Source organism: Emiliania huxleyi (assembly GCF_000372725.1).
Source record: "Emiliania huxleyi CCMP1516 chromosome Unknown EMIHUscaffold_199, whole genome shotgun sequence".
In the NCBI taxonomy this organism is placed as follows: domain Eukaryota; phylum Haptophyta; order Isochrysidales; family Noelaerhabdaceae; genus Emiliania; species Emiliania huxleyi.
The window spans coordinates 175,705-188,113 of NW_005200608.1; positions in this window are offsets into that span (position 1 = coordinate 175,705).

Here is a 12,409-nt window from a genome sequence, read left to right on the forward strand (position 1 = left end):
AAGGTGGCGGCGGGGGCGGCAAGGGTGGCGGCGGGGGTGGCGACGGCGGCGGTGGCGATGCTGACGACGGGGGCGGCAAGGGTGGCGGCGGGGGTGGCGACGGCGGCGGTGGCGATGCTGACGAACCTCCAGCGGACCAGCTGCAGTCACAGTTGTCATTATGCCCATAGCAGCCCAAGCAGTGGTCCTCAAGGCACGAGTTCGCGCGGCAATCGTGACTCAAGCATTGGCAACCAACCGAGAGTTCTTGGCACGTTGGCTGATGTCCCATGCCGCACTCAAAGTTGATATTGCTGCTTGGGTTGCCATTATTTGCGTGGCCGCAGCGGCTGTCGTTGCCGGAGCAAACGCCGTAGGCAGCAAGGCGGCGACGGCGAACAGGTGGCGACGGCGGCGCTTCGCAAAGCTGCAGCTGCCCTGGCGAGGACGGGTCGCTCGCGTACCACGCCGCGCACCCACCGGGCACGCTCGACGCGAGCAGCTGCGTGCACGCCAGCGAAGACTCGTACTGGCGGTCCGCAATCTCCGAGCACTCTAGCGGCACCGGGGGAACGCTGGGCGGGGAGGGAGGCGGAAAGGGCGGTGGGGCTGATGGGGGAGGCGGCAGCTGCGGGGGGGGCGATGGCGGGGGGGAGGGCGGCGGGCTGGGCGGCGGTGGCGAGGGCGGCGGGGACGGCGGAGGCGGTGAGGGCGGAGGCGGCGAGGGCGGCGGCGAGGGCGGGGGTGGCGAGGGCGGTGGCGACGGTGGCGGCGGCGAGGGCGGCGGTGGAGATGGCGGCGGCGGAGAGGGTGGAGGGGAAGGCGGGGGCAAGGGAGGCGGCGGGCTTGGAGGCGGAGGCGAGGGTGGCGGAGGAGAGGGCGGCGACGACGGCGGCGGGGGCGACGGGGGAGGGGACGGGGGAGGCGATGGAGGCGGTGACGGTGGCGGCGGTGATGGTGGTAGCGAGGGCGGAGGGGGAGGAGACTGAGGCCCCGACATGGCGCACAGCCCGTTCTGGTAAAAGTAGTCGCGCGCCTCCTCGATCGAAGGGAAGATCAGCGCGTGGCTGGCTGACGGAGGCGACGCCATCGCCTCCAGCGTGCTGAAGCGGGGGCCTGACCCGAAGCCCACCGCAAACAGCTGCACGCCCTGCGACTTGGCCGAGCTCGCCGCCGCGATCGCCGCCGAGTCGCCGCCGTCCACCGTCTGCACGCCGTCCGTCAGCACGAACATCGTCACGGGCACGCCAGCGCGCGCGAAGCCGCTCAGCAGGCCGAGAGCGGCGCTGATGCCGTCCGAGATGGACGTCGCCCCCGATGACGGGCCGCCGCCGGCGATCGCGCTGTCGATGGCGGCGGCATCTGACGAGAGCGAGGTGAGCACGTCGGCGTCGCTGTTGAACTGGACGACCCCGACGCGAGTGGAGTCCTGGGAGACCACGAACTCGCTCACCAGGCCCTGCGCGAAGCTGAGCACCGTCTGCATGCTCCCCCCCACGCTGCCCGAGCGGTCCAGGACCAGCAGCAGCTCCATCTCCACCGCGCACTTCGGCGCGCGAGGGGGCAACGGCGCGAGCGGCGGCGACGAGGGCGAGGGCGGAGGCTGAGGCCCCGACATGGCGCACAGCCCGTTCTGGTAAAAGTAGTCGCGCGCCTCCTCGATCGAAGGGAAGATCAGCGCGTGGCTGGCTGACGGAGGCGACGCCATCGCCTCCAGCGTGCTGAAGCGGGGGCCCGACCCGAAGCCCACCGCAAACAGCTGCACGCCCTGCGACTTGGCCGAGCTCGCCGCCGCGATCGCCGCCGAGTCGCCGCCGTCCACCGTCTGCACGCCGTCCGTCAGCACGAACATCGTCACGGGCACGCCAGCGCGCGCGACGCCGCTCAGCAGGCCGAGAGCGGAGCTGATGCCGTCCGAGATGGACGTCGCCCCCGATGACGGGCCGCCGCCAGCAATCGCGCTGTCGATGGCGGCGGCATCTGACGAGAGCGAGGTGAGCACGTCGGCGTCGCTGTTGAACTGGACGACGCCGACGCGAGTGGAGTCCTGGGAGACCACGAACTCGCTCACCAGGCCTTGCGCGAAGCTGAGCACCGTCTGCATGCTCCCCCCCACGCTGCCCGAGCGGTCCAGGACCAGCAGCAGCTCCATCTCCACCGCGCACTTCGGCGCGCGAGGGGGCAAAGGAGGCGGCGGGCTTGGAGGCGGAGGCGAGGGTGGCGGAGGAGAGGGCGGCGGCGACGGCGGCGGTGACGGTGGCGGCGGTGAGAGCGGCGGGGGCGGCAACATGGCTTCGGTGCACTCGGTGCAGTCATAGTAGCAGGTGTAGCCGCCAGATGGCCCGTACATGCTGGTTCGAGAGGCGCTCAGAGGATTACTCGCGGTGCAGTCGCAGCAGTGGGCTTGATGCACGCCCCAGCCGCCGTGGGCACTTACTGTGCACAGGTAGAGGGTCCCAACTGGAGCGTCCGATCCACCAGTGACGGAGAGGTCGCTGTGCCTCTGCGTCGCTGTGATGACGTACTGCCCGCCGACGTACTCGTACACCTCATATGGTGAATCGTGCGAGCCCAAGCTGGTCTTGACCCCCGAGACGACGCTGCTCGGGCATAACGGTGGCGCCCTCGGCGGAGATGGTGGGGAGGGTGGCGGCGACGGTGGCGGATCGATGCACGCAGCCAGCTTGACGTAGTGAAGGAAGTCTCCGTTGTCCTTCTGATTGACGTTGACCCCTCCGTTGTCCTGCCACAGCCGGCAGGTGCGAACGTTGTCATTGTAGAAGAACTCCCGGCACCCACCCTCGGCCATGCAGAGCTCCGCGCACACGTTGGCGTCCACTACAGTTATCTTCTCGCCGATTAGCCCGCTGTTGTCGATCCACTTCGCTCTGCAGCCTCCGTCCTCAACCACCCCACCCCCTTCAAAGCAGTTTCCTGCCCCAAAGTTGGACAGGCCACCGTCGCTGCACGGTGGCGGCGGTGGTGACGGCGGTTGAGGAGGTGAGGGCGGGGCTGGGCAAGAGAAGGGAGCTGAAGCGGCGCAGTAGTCGGGTGGCGGCGGTGGTGGCGGGGGCGATGCTGATGGTGGAGGGCAGACAAGCGTCCCGATGTTGGTCGCTCCGGCGAATTGCTCCCGGTTGCCCCCGGAGGTAGCCCTGCCAAAGCCGAGGATGAAGCTTGACGTCGCCGAGTAGATGAAGCGGACCGAGTTTGACTTCTGCTCGTTGGTCAGGGAGAGCGGGTTCGTGACATCTGGGATGCCGTTGCCCTGGGGATCGGCGTCCCAGCGCTTCCCCCACCCGACATTAGAGACATAGGAGCTTGTGGGCCCGTCTAGATGATCGCTCTCGCCCCCAGCTCCGCAGCAAGATTCCCGGCATCCACCGCAATTAAAAGTGTCGTACGTGTCCTCAGCCCAAAAGTACTCCTCTTTGCCGACGTCGAAGACCGAGAACGAGAAGAGAGGAAGGGTGACTGGATTGCCGTTCGCAAACTGAAACCTAAACTCGATCGGGTGGAGCTGCTTTTTCTTGATGAAGAAATCGACGGTGCCATAAGCTGAGTTGATTGCAATGCTGCAGGCCGCCTGACTGCTGGAACTACCCGACACGCAGTTGGGGTCAACACCGTTGGGGAGCGCGGAGGTCAACTTCAAGTCGTAGGCCTGGTTGTTGTACGACCCGACGTTCTTGATCAGCGCGTACTTGTTGCTGTCTCCGTTCCGGCCGCCGATGTTGTTGTTCGCGATAAACGTCCCGCCACCGCCGAAGGTGATCACCTCTTCTTGGCAGACGTAAGGTGGCGGCGGGGGCGGCAAGGGTGGCGGCGGGGGTGGCGACGGCGGCGGTGGCGATGCTGACGACGGGGGCGGCAAGGGTGGCGGCGGGGGTGGCGACGGCGGCGGTGGCGATGCTGACGAACCTCCAGCGGACCAGCTGCAGTCACAGTTGTCATTATGCCCATAGCAGCCCAAGCAGTGGTCCTCAAGGCACGAGTTCGCGCGGCAATCGTGACTCAAGCATTGGCAACCAACCGAGAGTTCTTGGCACGTTGGCTGATGTCCCATGCCGCACTCAAAGTTGATATTGCTGCTTGGGTTGCCATTATTTGCGTGGCCGCAGCGGCTGTCGTTGCCGGAGCAAACGCCGTAGGCAGCAAGGCGGCGACGGCGAACAGGTGGCGACGGCGGCGCTTCGCAAAGCTGCAGCTGCCCTGGCGAGGACGGGTCGCTCGCGTACCACGCCGCGCACCCACCGGGCACGCTCGACGCGAGCAGCTGCGTGCACGCCAGCGAAGACTCGTACTGGCGGTCCGCAATCTCCGAGCACTCTAGCGGCACCGGGGGAACGCTGGGCGGGGAGGGAGGCGGAAAGGGCGGTGGGGCTGATGGGGGAGGCGGCAGCTGCGGGGGGGGCGAGAGAGGGGGGGAGGGCGGAGGGCTGGGCGGCGGCAGCGAGGGCGGCGGAGACGGCGGCGGCGGTGAGGGCGGGGGAGGGGAGGGCGGAGGCGACGGCGGGGGGGGCGAGGGCGGTGGCTAGGGCGGCGGCAGCGAGGGCGGCGGGGAGGGAGGCGGGAAGGGCGGTGGGGGTGATGGGGGAGGTGGCGAGGGAGGCGGGGGCCAGGGCGGCGGCTAGGGAGGCGGCTGGGGCGGCGTCGGATAGGGTGGCGGGGGTGTCGGGGGCCGCCGTCAGGGCGGTGGCGACGGCGGCGGAGGGCTCGGGGGCGGCGACGGCGGCGGGGAAGGCGGCAGTGACGGCGGTGGCGGCGATGGCGGCAGCGAGGGCGGATGGGGAGGAGACTGCGGCCCCGACATGGCGCACAGCCCGTTCCGGCCAAAGTAGTCGCGCGCCTCCTCGATCGAAGGGAAGATCAGCGCGTGGCTGGCTGACGGAGGCGACGCCATCGCCTCCAGCGTGCTGAACCTGGGCCCCGACCCGAAGCCCACCGCGAACATCTGCACGCCCTGCGACTTGGCCGAGCTCGCCGCCGCGATCGCCGCCGAGTCGCCGCCGTCCACCGTCTGCACGCCGTCCGTCAGCACGAACATCGTCACGGGCACGCCAGCGCGCGAGACGCCGCTCACCAGGCCGAGAGCGGCGCTGATGCCGTCCGAGATCGACGTCGCCCCCGATGACGGGCCACCGCCGGCGATCGCGCTGTCGATGGCGGCGGCATCTGACGAGAGCGAGGTGAGCACCTCGGCGTCGCTGTTGAACTGGACGACCCCGACGCGAGTGTACGTGTCGGAGACCACGAACTCGCTCACCAGGCCCTGCGCGAAGCTGAGCACCGTCTGCATGCTCCCCCCCACGCTGCCCGAGCGGTCGAGGACCAGCAGCAGCTCCATCTCCACCGCGCACTTCGGCGCGCGAGGGGGTGACGGCGCGAGCGGCGGCGGCGAGGGCGAGGGCGGAGGCTGAGGCCCCGACATGGCGCACAGCCCGTTCCGGCCAAAGTAGTCGCGCGCCTCCTCGATCGAAGGGAAGATCAGCGCGTGGCTAGCTGACGGAGGCGACGCCATCGCCTCCAGCGTGCTGAACCTGGGCCCCGACCCGAAGCCCACCGCGAACATCTGCACGCCCTGCGACTTTGCCGAGCTCGCCGCCGCGATCGCCGCCGAGTCGCCGCCGTCCACCGTCTGCACGCCGTCCGTCAGCACGAACATCGTCACAGGCACGCCAGCGCGCGACGGTGGCTGCGCCGCCGGCGCAGACTGCGAGAGGGCGACGTCGTCCAGCGCCATGTCCGACCTGTAGCCCGACCCCGTCAAGCCGTTGAACCGCACTTGCGTCGTCAAGGCGGGTAGGACGACCGCTGCGAAGAGCCAGTCGTCGCCCTGGCTGCCAGTTCGGTTCCAGAGCGTCGACCAGCCCGTCTCGTTGTTGTACGCATCGATGGAGAGGGTGCCCATGTTGGAGCCAGTACTGTCGTACATGTGGTAGAAGAAGGAGAGGGTGGCGTCTTGCTGGAGCGAGAAGCGCGGGCTCTCGAGCTGGTGCAGCTTGTTGAAGCGGTTTGTGGCCTCGGTGTAGATGTAGGAGCCCGAGCCGGTGGTGTGCTCGCCGCTCGGGCCTGTGCCTGACGATGTTGTGCCTCCGCTTGTGCGGGTCCAAGAGTCCGGCCGTGTGTCGACCCAGCCGCACTTGTCCGTCTCGAAACTGCAGCCAAGCTGCTCCGAGAGGGGAGGCGGCGGAGAGGGCGAGACGCCGCTCACCAGGCCGAGAGCGGCGCTGATGCCGTCCGAGATTGAAGTCCCCCCCGATGACGGGCCACCGCCGGCGATCGCGCTGTCGATGGCGGCGGCATCTGACGAGAGCGAGGTGAGCACCTCGGCGTCGCTGTTGAACTGGACGACCCCGACGCGAGTGTACGTGTCGGAGACCACGAACTCGCTCACCAGGCCCTGCGCGAAGCTGAGCACCGTCTGCATGCTCCGCCCCACGCTGCCCGAGCGGTCGAGGACCAGCAGCAGCTCCATCTCCACCGCGCACTTCGGCGCGCGAGGGGGCAACGGCGCGAGCGGCGGCGGCGAGGGCGGCGGTGGCGGCGACGGTGGCGGCGGTGATGGAGGAGGCGGGGCGGGCGGCGGTGGGGACGGGGGAGGCGAGGGAGGAGGGGAGGGCGGCGGCGGCGAGGGTGGCGGCGAGGGCGGCGGCGAGGGTGGCGGCGGCGAGGGCGGCGGCGAGGGCGGCGGGGAGGGCGGAGGCGGTGAAGGCGATGGTGAGAGCGGCGGGGGCGGCGACATGGCTTCGGTGCACTCGGTGCAGTCATAGTAGCAGGTGTAGCCGCCAGACGGACCGTACATGCTGGTTCGAGAGGCGCTCAGAGGATCACTCGCGGTGCAGTCACAGCAGTGGGCTTGATGCACACCCCAGCCGCCGTGGGCACTTACTGTGCACAGGTAGAGGGTCCCAACTGGAGCGTCCGATCCACCAGTGAAAGGGAGCCAGGTGTGCCTCTGCGTCGCTGTGATGACGTACTGCCCGCCGACGTACTCGTACACCTCATATGGTGAATCGTGCGAGCCCAAGCTGGTCTTGGTCGATGCTGGGTCTGCGTCGTTGTGGTCTAAGACGATGCCGGTCGGGCAGAACGGTGGCGCACGTGGCGGAGTTGGCGAGGACGGCGGCGGCGACGGCGGCGGCGAGGGCGCATCGATGCACGCAGGCAGCTTGAGGTAGTGAAGGAAGTCTCCGTTGTCCCTCTGCTTGACGTTGACCCCTCCGTTGTCCTGCCACAGCCGGCAGGCGCGAGAAACGTCATTGTAGAAGAACTCCCGGCACCCCGCGCTGCCCATGCAGCGCACCGCACACGCGCTAGCGTCTGCGACAGTTGTCGAGGTGCCGATTTGCCCGCTGGTATCTGTCCATTTTGCTCTGCAGCCTCCGTCCTCGACCACCCCACCAGTTTGCGGAAAGCAGTCTCCTGCTCCAAAGTTGGACAGGCCGCCGTCGCTGCACGGCGGCGACGGTGGTGACGGCGGTGGAGGAGGTGACGGCGGGGCTGGGCAAGAGAAGGGAGCAGAAGCGGCGCAGTAGTCGGGCGGCGATGGCGTCGGCGGCGGAGGGACTGGGTTGGGCGACGGGGTTGTAGTGCAGCCTCCGCCGGCGAGGTCGAGGTCGACGTTCTCGAGCGTAACTAAATCACTGCGAGCAAAAATACGGGTATCGTCGTCATATCCTGCGTAGGTATCGTCAAAGAGAGAGCTGATGGTAGTTGCGTCACAGTCTCCTAAGGGATTGCAGACGTTGCTGAATTCGACAGCGACTTGCCATGGCGTAGGAGGCGTAGTCGATGCCATCGCATCCGAAAGCAACAATCCGGACAGTATATAATAGGGTTGCCCCCCTATTGAGACAAACGACGCGGCCACTTGTAAGCCTTCCGCTTTGGTGTACAGGAAGCCACGTGCTTGTTTATTCCCGCTGACGTGAATGCCAGACATGGTACCCGTCATGACGCAGTCCTGCAGGTCCGACTCGCAGTCTGCAGGCACAACAATGTCGTGCAGGGACCAGGTATGCCCATCCCAGTTTGGGGCTGCGTACTTGTCGACACCCATGTCCCACCAGGCTGATACCTCAGCTGGCGTACATACACGCCCCACCCCCCCTTCCGCCCCAAGAAATGGGTCGCACCGGTCGGCCTCATCAGGCACGACCATTTTGGTTATCCTCCTGCCAAGCGGACCGGTTTCAGCGGTCCCCCATGTCCCGGATTTAGCCGCCTCCAACGGCACCAGCATCATTTTGTGGTTCCGACCATCTTTAGCACTAGTGTCGGCATGGTCCAGCGCGAGGAAAACGAAGAAGGTGGTGCCGGGAATGTAATTAAAGATGGCCACGTCGCCAAAGATCGTTGGTGAATATGTTGCAGTGGCGCACTGCGTCGTGAGTTGGCGGCGACCAGCGGTAGGTGGCGGTGGAGATGGCGGCGCTTCACAAAGCTGCATGTTGCCGGACGAATCGCTTGCGTAAAAACCAGCACACCCGCCATTCGCACTCGCGGCTGTTACAGAAAGATCTGTGCACAGGCCACTGGCCAATTGTCGGCCCGCAATATACGAGCACTCTAGCGGCATCGAAGGAGGCGTCGAAGGCGGCGGCGGCGATGGGGGCGGGGAGGGAGGCGGGAAGGGCGGTGGGGGTGATGGGGGAGGCGGCGAGGGAGGCGGGGGCGAGGGAGGCGGCGAGGGAGGCGGCTAGGGGAGGAGACTGCGGCCCCGACATGGCGCACAGCCCGTTCTGGTAAAAGTAGTCGCGCGCCTCCTCGATCGAAGGGAAGATCAGCGCGTGGCTGGCTGACGGAGGCGACGCCATCGCCTCCAGCGTGCTGAACCTGGGCCCCGACCCGAAGCCCACCGCGAACATCTGCACGCCCTGCGACTTGGCCGAGCTCGCCGCCGCGATCGCCGCCGAGTCGCCGCCGTCCACCGTCTGCACGCCGTCCGTCAGCACGAACATCGTCACGGGCACGCCAGCGCGCGAGACGCCGCTCACCAGGCCGAGAGCGGCGCTGATGCCGTCCGAGATCGACGTCGCCCCCGATGACGGGCCACCGCCGGCGATCGCGCTGTCGATGGCGGCGGCATCTGACGAGAGCGAGGTGAGCACCTCGGCGTCGCTGTTGAACTGGACGACCCCGACGCGAGTGTACGTGTCGGAGACCACGAACTCGCTCACCAGGCCCTGCGCGAAGCTGAGCACCGTCTGCATGCTCCCCCCCACGCTGCCCGAGCGGTCCAGGACCAGCAGCAGCTCCATCTCCACCGCGCACTTCGGCGCGCGAGGGGGTGACGGCGCGAGCGGCGGCGACGAGGGCGAGGGCGGCGGCTGAGGTCCCGACATGGCGCACAGCCCGTTCTGGTAAAAGTAGTCGCGCGCCTCCTCGATCGAAGGGAAGATCAGCGCGTGGCTGGCTGACGGAGGCGACGCCATCGCCTCCAGCGTGCTGAACCTGGGCCCCGACCCGAAGCCCACCGCGAACATCTGCACGCCCTGCGACTTTGCCGAGCTCGCCGCCGCGATCGCCGCCGAGTCGCCGCCGTCCACCGTCTGCACGCCGTCCGTCAGCACGAACATCGTCACAGGCACGCCAGCGCGCGACGGTGGCTGCGCCGCCGGCGCAGACTGCGAGAGGGCGACGTCGTCCAGCGCCATGTCCGACCTGTAGCCCGACCCCGTCAAGCCGTTGAACCGCACTTGCGTCGTCAAGGCGGGTAGGACGACCGCTGCGAAGAGCCAGTCGTCGCCCTGGCTGCCAGTTCGGTTCCAGAGCGTCGACCAGCCCGTCTCGTTGTTGTACGCATCGATGGAGAGGGTGCCCATGTTGGAGCCAGTACTGTCGTACATGTGGTAGAAGAAGGAGAGGGTGGCGTCTTGCTGGAGCGAGAAGCGCGGGCTCTCGAGCTGGTGCAGCTTGTTGAAGCGGTTTGTGGCCTCGGTGTAGATGTAGGAGCCCGAGCCGGTGATGTGCTCGCCGCTCGGGCCTGTGCCTGACGATGTTGTGCCTCCGCTTGTGCGGGTCCAAGAGTCCGGCCGTGTGTCGACCCAGCCGCACTTGTCCGTCTCGAAACTGCAGCCAAGCTGCTCCGAGAGGGGAGGCGGCGGAGAGGGCGAGACGCCGCTCACCAGGCCGAGAGCGGCGCTGATGCCGTCCGAGATTGAAGTCCCCCCCGATGACGGGCCACCGCCGGCGATCGCGCTGTCGATGGCGGCGGCATCTGACGAGAGCGAGGTGAGCACCTCGGCGTCGCTGTTGAACTGGACGACCCCGACGCGAGTGTACGTGTCGGAGACCACGAACTCGCTCACCAGGCCCTGCGCGAAGCTGAGCACCGTCTGCATGCTCCGCCCCACGCTGCCCGAGCGGTCGAGGACCAGCAGCAGCTCCATCTCCACCGCGCACTTCGGCGCGCGAGGGGGCAACGGCGCGAGCGGCGGCGGCGAGGGCGGCGGTGGCGGCGACGGTGGCGGCGGTGATGGAGGAGGCGGGGCGGGCGGCGGTGGGGACGGGGGAGGCGAGGGAGGAGGGGAGGGCGGCGGCGGCGAGGGTGGCGGCGAGGGCGGCGGCGAGGGTGGCGGCGGCGAGGGCGGCGGCGAGGGCGGCGGGGAGGGCGGAGGCGGTGAAGGCGATGGTGAGAGCGGCGGGGGCGGCGACATGGCTTTGGTGCACTCGGTGCAGTCATAGTAGCAGGTGTAGCCGCCAGACGGACCGTACATGCTGGTTCGAGAGGCGCTCAGAGGATCACTCGCGGTGCAGTCACAGCAGTGGGCTTGATGCACGCCCCAGCTGCCGTGGGCACTTACTGTGCACAGGTAGAGGGTCCCAACTGGAGCGTCCGATCCACCAGTGAAAGGGAGCCAGGTGTGCCTCTGCGTCGCTGTGATGACGTACTGCCCGCCGACGTACTCGTACACCTCATATGGTGAATCGTGCGAGCCCAAGCTGGTCTTGGTCGATGCTGGGTCTGCGTCGTTGTGGTCTAAGACGATGCCGGTCGGGCAGAACGGTGGCGCACGTGGCGGAGTTGGCGAGGACGGCGGCGGCGACGGCGGCGGCGAGGGCGCATCGATGCACGCAGGCAGCTTGACGTAGTGAAGGAAGTCTCCGTTGTCCCTCTGCTTGACGTTGACCCCTCCGTTGTCCTGCCACAGCCGGCAGGCGCGAGAAACGTCATTGTAGAAGAACTCCCGGCACCCCGCGCTGCCCATGCAGCGCACCGCACACGCGCTGGCGTCCGCGACAGTTGTCGAGGTGCCGATTTGCCCGCTGGTATCTGTCCATTTTGCTCTGCAGCCTCCGTCCTCGACCACCCCACCAGTTTGCGGAAAGCAGTCTCCTGCTCCAAAGTTGGACAGGCCGCCGTCGCTGCACGGCGGCGACGGTGGTGACGGCGGTGGAGGAGGTGACGGCGGGGCTGGGCAAGAGAAGGGAGCTGAAGCGGCGCAGTAGTCGGGTGGCGGCGGTGGCGGCGGTGGATAAGGTTGGGGCGGGGGTGAGGGGGACGGAGGGGGTGGCGGTCGAGGGGGGGGCGGACGGGGTGGCGGTGGCGACCTTGCCGCACTCGGTGGCGGTGGCCGTGGACAGGAGACCTCCGTGCCGCTGCACTTGCTCCCGCCGTCCCCGCAGAGGTTCGCCTTGCCGGCGTCCTCGTCTTTCCAGGCGTAATAGGACGAGCAGGGGAGGGGGTAGTCCGCCGTATTCGCATGCTTGCATTTGGTGACTTCGTTCCGGCCGACAATGGCGCTGCACGTTACGGGTTGCGTCTGTGGCGACGAACTGGGTGGCGACGGCGGCGGCGGCGGCGGCGATGATGACGGTGCACCATTCTGGCACATTGTATGGTCCGAAGGGCACAGGCCGTCCCCATTATTTGGAGGCATGCACTTTCTGACACCACTTTCGAGTTGGTTCTTCCTGCAAAGCTCTGCGTCGTCTGCTGAAGCGCCGTTACGGTACTCGTCGCAGTTGCATGCTATAGCGAGGCGGCGACGGCGAACAGGTGGCGACGGCGGCGCTTCGCAAAGCTGCAGCTGCCCTGGCGAGGACGGGTCGCTCGCATACCACGCCGCGCACCCACCGGGCACGCTCGACGCGAGCAGCTGCGTGCACGCCAGCGAAGACTCGTACTGGCGGTCCGCAATCTCCGAGCACTCTAGCGGCACCGGGGGAAGGCGGGGCGGGGAGGGAGGCGGAAAGGGCGGTGGGGTTGATGGGGGAGGTGGCAGCTGCGGGGGGGGCGAGAGAGGGGGGGAGGGCGGAGGGCTGGGCGGCGGCAGCGAGGGCGGCGGAGACGGCGGCGGCGGTGAGGGCGGGGGAGGGGAGGGCGGAGGCGACGGCGGGGGGGGCGAGGGCGGTGGCGAGGGCGGCGGCAGCGAGGGCGGCGGGTAGGGAGGCCGCAAGGGCCGCGGCGGTGATGGGGGAGGCG